The sequence below is a fragment of the Miscanthus floridulus genome, chromosome 16 (genome assembly GCF_019320115.1).
Source record: "Miscanthus floridulus cultivar M001 chromosome 16, ASM1932011v1, whole genome shotgun sequence".
In the NCBI taxonomy this organism is placed as follows: domain Eukaryota; kingdom Viridiplantae; phylum Streptophyta; class Magnoliopsida; order Poales; family Poaceae; genus Miscanthus; species Miscanthus floridulus.
Window position 1 is genome coordinate 110,348,605 of NC_089595.1, and position 6,000 is coordinate 110,354,604.

Below are 6,000 nucleotides of genomic sequence, written 5' to 3' on the forward strand. Positions count from 1 at the left end.
AAGCATCGAGCAGGGGAAAGTTATGGTCGAGCAACGGCGGACGCCCCGGCGATGCAAAGTACCGAAGCCCTCGAACAACGCACGGAAGGTGGGGCCTCCGAGCACCAAGAAGAGCGGCAGTCCGCTGCGGAGGTGCAGGAGTCCTCCCACAAGGCCGACCAAGCAGCCACGCCTGGGGGGTCAGGCAGGCATCGCCGATTCAAGAAAATCAATCGGAAGACCAAACCGTGAGTATATTTGCCTTGGAGTAATTATATTATTCTTTGATTTCACCTTGTTTCTGAGAAGCCGATATTACACAGTGCGACGCCGATGCCCGTGGCCTCAGAAGAAAAAACGACGACTGCGCCCGTCCGGGAGTCCCCTAGTGCTGGACAAACAGTGGACGGGCCAGCCACCGCTCCCAACAGAGCCGGTGATGGTGAATCGTTGGTGCACACGACCGGCGCGTCGGCGACCGCAACCGCGGCTACGACCAAAAAAGTCATTACCTTAGAAGCGGAAACTGTGGCTGTTGTTGATGCGCCAGAGGTTATGGATGTGACTCCGTCAACTGCTGAGGAGCGAGCGTCGTCACCCGCAGGGGTGCCAGGAGTGGTTGGAGCGGCGGTCCGACCACGGAGCCCCCCGAAGGTGACTCAAGCGATGGTGGAGGAGGACGAGGTCGTGGAGATCGAGCGTGCCACGCCTGAGCCCCAGTCCGTCTGGATTCTCCGGAAACGCGAGGAAGAGGTGGTAGTCGTCGAGGAAGAAAACACCACCAGAGAGATAAAGAGGTTGAAATCCGCCATCGCCGGAGTAATGACTCAAATCGAGGTGAGTGCCACGCCAATAACACCGATATATGTTGTCGGAAGATCAAGGTTTATCTCTTGCATTGTTAATCCGCAGGGGATAGCTCGGATAGCCGACCAACGGCACCAACTGATAAAGAGGATGGAGCCCCTCGCCGAGGAAAATAAGATACTCCGGGAGGCTTTAAGTCTTTCGGAGAAAAGTATTCAGAGGGCCCAGCGCGAGCGGGACCTTGCGGAGTCGAATTCGCGGGACCTTGAACATCAAAATGGGGTTCTATCCGAGCGACTAACGGCTTCGTCCGAGTAGCTGAAGAAGACATCCGAGGAGCTGACAATTGTATCCGAGGAACTTAAGAAGATGTCCGAGCAGTTGAGCAAGAAAAACGGGGAACTCGATAGTAAAACTAAACAGCTCGACCGGAAGTGCCAGCAGTTGGAGGATGTATCCAAGCTGAAATGTGGTATTCTTTTTCACGTAATGTGCTTTGTAGTAAGTGGCCATATATTTTTCTGTTTCTTATCTTTTGTACTTGCAGAGCAAGATGCAGAACTCGACCAGCTTCGCCAGACCGTCGAACAAATCCGACAGGAGAAAACGAAGGAGTCGGAGCGAGCCGACAAACTGGCCGAGGAATTGAAAGGTAGGTTTCCCCTGATCGGAAGTGGCGTTGTAATACTTTTTTACCATGACGAACCATTGTAATTCTTGCAGATTATCGACATAAAACCAAGGCACAGTTTGATGTGCTGGTGCAAGAAGCCAAAGTCCAGAAGGACAACTTCAACACTATAACTACCGCAATAAAACCAGTGCTGGACTGCGTCGACGTTGAACCGGCGCCCCGTCCTGATGGTAGGCAGCAAGCGCCAGACACCATCGTTCAGAGATGCAAGGCAGCGTGGGAGAACTTCAAAAACTTCAATCGCGACGCCGTTTTGACCGCCGCTACTCATGCCCTTGCGGTGGTTCGGTCCCATTATCCATCCGTCGACATCCAGTCGATAAGTGGTGGGTTCGCCGATGGGCTGAGCGACGCGCAGACCCAACAGCTGGAGGATGACGTTGAGGATGTGGCGAAAGTGCTTGTCGGCGATATAGACCTATTTGGCGAGACAGAAGCTGTTGGTGAAGCTTAAAGAACTGCTCGGATATTACCGCCTGTAATACTTGATTTGTCTGGCTATGAAAAATCTGTGTACTATTAACCCGATGCACTTTTTCCCAATATAAGCTGTGTTCGATCATTTAGTTTTCACTGAACTAGATGCCTTAGTTAGGTCGTGATCCGTAACGCATAACGCGTAGCCCATGCGTATGTTGGAGAAATAGGCGTTGTCATAAGGCCGTGTCCTACCGCCCAACACGCAGAGCACCGAGCTCATGGTACGTTTGATGGGATGTTAGAGCCTTGGTGTCTTCCAGAATTACTATTGCGAAAAAACGTTCTGCCTAGCAGCCAACTTGAGTAACGTGGCGAGAGAAATGGCTAAAGCGGCGTCCGAGCGGTTAGTTCATATATGAAATCTAGGCCTTGACTAGCCCATAGTCCATAACGTCGAGCGCAGAGGCGCTGACACATGTAGGATGAACAGGCATGGCCAAGGAACCGTAGCCGACCAACCGTAACGCAGAGGGCGGAGCCCCTAAGCACGTGTAGGATGTAGTCTGGGACTGGGTCATTTCCATAGAAAACAGAAGGAAAAAAGGTGTGCTGTTTGACGATCGGCGGGCTATGTTGCGAAAATTGGAAGTGCAACACTGTCGTTATTTTTGTTGAGAAACCTACGCGACCCGGAGGAAGCATAGTAGGCGATTGTTGGAAAAATCATGTTCGGTGATTGGGAGTTAATGTGTTCGTCGAATTGGAGATGTCGTGTTTGGCGAATTGAAGAGGTCGTGTTCGGCGAATTGGAGAGGTCGTGTTCGGCGATTTGGAGAAATCGTGCTCGGCGATTTGGACGAATCGTGCTCGGCGAATTGGACGAATCGTGCTCGGCGATTTGGAGAAATCGTGCTCGGCGATTTGGAGAAATCGTGCTCGGCGAATTGGACGAATCGTGCTCGGTGATTTGGAGAAATCGTGCTCGGCGAATTGGAGAAATTGTACTTGGCGATTTGGAGTAATCGTGCTCGGCGAATTGGAGAAATCGTACTTGGCGATTTGGAGTAATCGTGCTCGGCGAATTGGAGAAATCGTACTTGGCGATTTGGAGTAATCGTGCTCGGCAAATTGGAGAAATCGTACTTGGCGATTTGGAGTAATCGTGCGCGGCGATTTGGAGTAATCGTACTTGGCGATTTGGAGTAATCGTGCTCGGCGATTTGGAGTTGCCGTACTAGTCGAGCGTATTAGAGGCCGTTGCGGAGTGGCTTATATCCCGCTAACGGTAGTTGAAGCTTATGATGAAGGAAAAAATGTAGAGAAATAATGGAGACCCGAACTTTATTAATATTAAAGTAAAGAATACATGCCTATGTTATTTCAGGGGTAGAAACGTATAAGGTGCTCTATATGCCAGGAATTGGGAACATCAAGTCCATCTAAGTTGCATAAGCGATAAGACCCTGGTCGAGTAACACCTTTTACGATGTAAGGGCCCTCCCATGGTGAAGACAGCTTGTGAAGCCCTTCGGTTTTTTGTTTCCGACGTAAGACGAGGTCGCCGATCACGAACGAACGACCTTTGACGTTACGGTTGTAATACCTCCGCAGACCTTCGAGGTACTTGGTTGTGCGAACGCAAGTAATCAGACGTTCTTCCTCGGCCCGATCAATGTCTTCTGTCCGAACAGCTGCGGCTTGGTCTTCATCATAGTTTTCTACTCTGGGTGCTCGGAATGCAATATCTGCTGGAAGTATGGCCTCTGAGCTGTAGACCATAAAATATGGAGATACGCCGGTACTGCGACTAGCTTGAGTGCGCAGTCCCCAGACCACAGCTGGTAGTTCTTTGAGCCATCTGCCCGGGTGCTTTTCTTCTTTCTGATAGAGCCTTTTCTTGAGGGCGTCGAGGATCATACCGTTAGCTCGCTCGACCTGATCGTTAGCTCTAGGATGAGCAACGGAAACGTATTTAACAGAGATGCACCTGTCCTCGCAGAAGTCCCAAAAATGATGGCCGGTAAAAGTTGTCCCAAGGTCGGTGATGATGCTGTTCGGGAGACCGAATCTGTGTACGATGTCTTCAAAGAGCCCGACTGCTTTCTTAGCAGTAGCTGCGACGAGTGGTTTGTACTCGATCCATTTGGAGAACTTATCAATGGCGACGTACACATACCGGAAACCTCCTGGCGCAGGTTTGAAAGGCCCGATCATATCTAGTCCCCAGCATGCGAACGGCCAGGAAGCTGGAATGGTCTGTAATTCTTGTGCCGGCACATGTATTTATTTGGCGAAAAATTGACACCCCTCACATCGTCGAACGAGATCTTCTGCATCGGTAATAGCCATGGGCCAGTAAAAACTTGCCCGGAAAGCTTTGCCGACCAGTGTCCTTGAAGCCGCATGATTGCCACAGGAGCCTGAGTGAATTTCAGATAGTAGCTTCACGCCGTCGTCTTGGATGATGCACTTCTGCAGTATCCCTTCCTTGGCACTTTTCCTCATCAGGCTACCATCCACCAACATGTAGTGCTTACTTCGGCGAATTAATCGTTCGGTTTCGATTTTGTCGGCGGGTACTTCGCCGTTGGAGAGGTATTTGATGAACTGTTCCCTCCAATCGGTGACCTGCGAAGGTATCGTGAGTACCAACTGCTCGGCAGGGGTTACTTCTACAACTTCTTTGTCTTCCTTAATGGATGGTGTCAAGAGGTCCTGAACGAAAACCCCCGGCGAAGCCGTGGCGCGAGAAGATCCTATCTTCGATAGCTGGTCGGCTATTTGATTTTGATCCCGTACCACGTGATAGTACTCGATGCCGTAGAATTTCCCTTCAATCTTCCTGATTTCGGCGTAGTAAGCATCCATTTTCTCACTGGAGCGGGACCAATCTTTATTAAGTTGATTGATAACCAGCGCGGAATCCCCGTATACCATGAGGTGTTTTACGCCGAGCTCGATGGCTATTCGGAGGCCGTGGAGACATGCTTCGTATTCCTGTCGATGTTTCATCACCGATAGCCTGCCACGGGGGTACCCAGGGCAGTATGTTCGGGCTTCGGCGTATGTCGAACTCGATGGTTTACGCAAGAGATAGCCGATTTATCCTGGTTCAGGCCCTCGATCGTAGATCGAGTAATAACCTTACGTCCAGTCGGCCTTAGCCTTTGCGTTGGATTGATTATGATCTGCCCTTCTCTCAGGAGCCCTGCCCTCCATTATATAGTCAGGAGGCCAGAGTCCTAGTCGGTTTGCAATAAGATTTCCTAATAGGATTACCTAATAGTTCTACTACTACGATTATATAGGAAGAATCCTAGTTGGACTAGATCTTCTCTCTCCCTTGCGGGGTATCCTGTGGGTCCCGCATCGACAAGCCCCCGAGCACTTCATGGTTGAGCTCTGAAAAACTCGCTTTGCTCCTTCAAGTCTTGTTGAGTAGGAACAAAATGTCATCCGAGTGTTTTCTGGAGTGAAACCTTGTAGCGCTTCTTGGGATCTTTGGGTGGTGAGTGCTTTTTGAAGAAAAAGTGCATCCATCTGGTTGTAGCCCCCGAGCCTCTTGCTATTTGGAACAAGGAGCTGGAGGATCTTGTCTTGAAGTCGCTCTGATTGTTCGTTGAAATTTTATCAAAAAGAACTCGAACATGGCTTGTTCCGGGTTCTTTTTGCCGTGATGTCTTGAAGTGGTCTGCGTTGAGGAAGCCTTTTGGTGACGTGCGCTTTTTCGAAGAAAAAGTGCATCCATCTGGTTGTAGCCCCCGAGCCTCTTGCTATTTGGAACAAGGAGCTAGAGGATCTTGTCTTGAAGTTGCTCTGATTGTTCGTTGAAATTTTATCAAAAAGAACTCGAACATGGCTTGTTCCGGGTTCTTTTTGCCGTAATGTCTTGAAGTGGTCTGCGTTGAGGAAGCCTTTTGGTGACGTGCGCTTTTTCGAAGAAAAAGCGCACTCACTGAGTGTAGCCCCCGAGCCTCTTGCTATTTGGAACAAAAAGTTGGAGGGTCTTGATCCTTTATGTTGTTTGAAAATTTGTGTTCTGAAGTAGTCCCCGAGACTTGGATTATGTCATCATCCGAGTAGTTTTGCGGCAAGCAGCC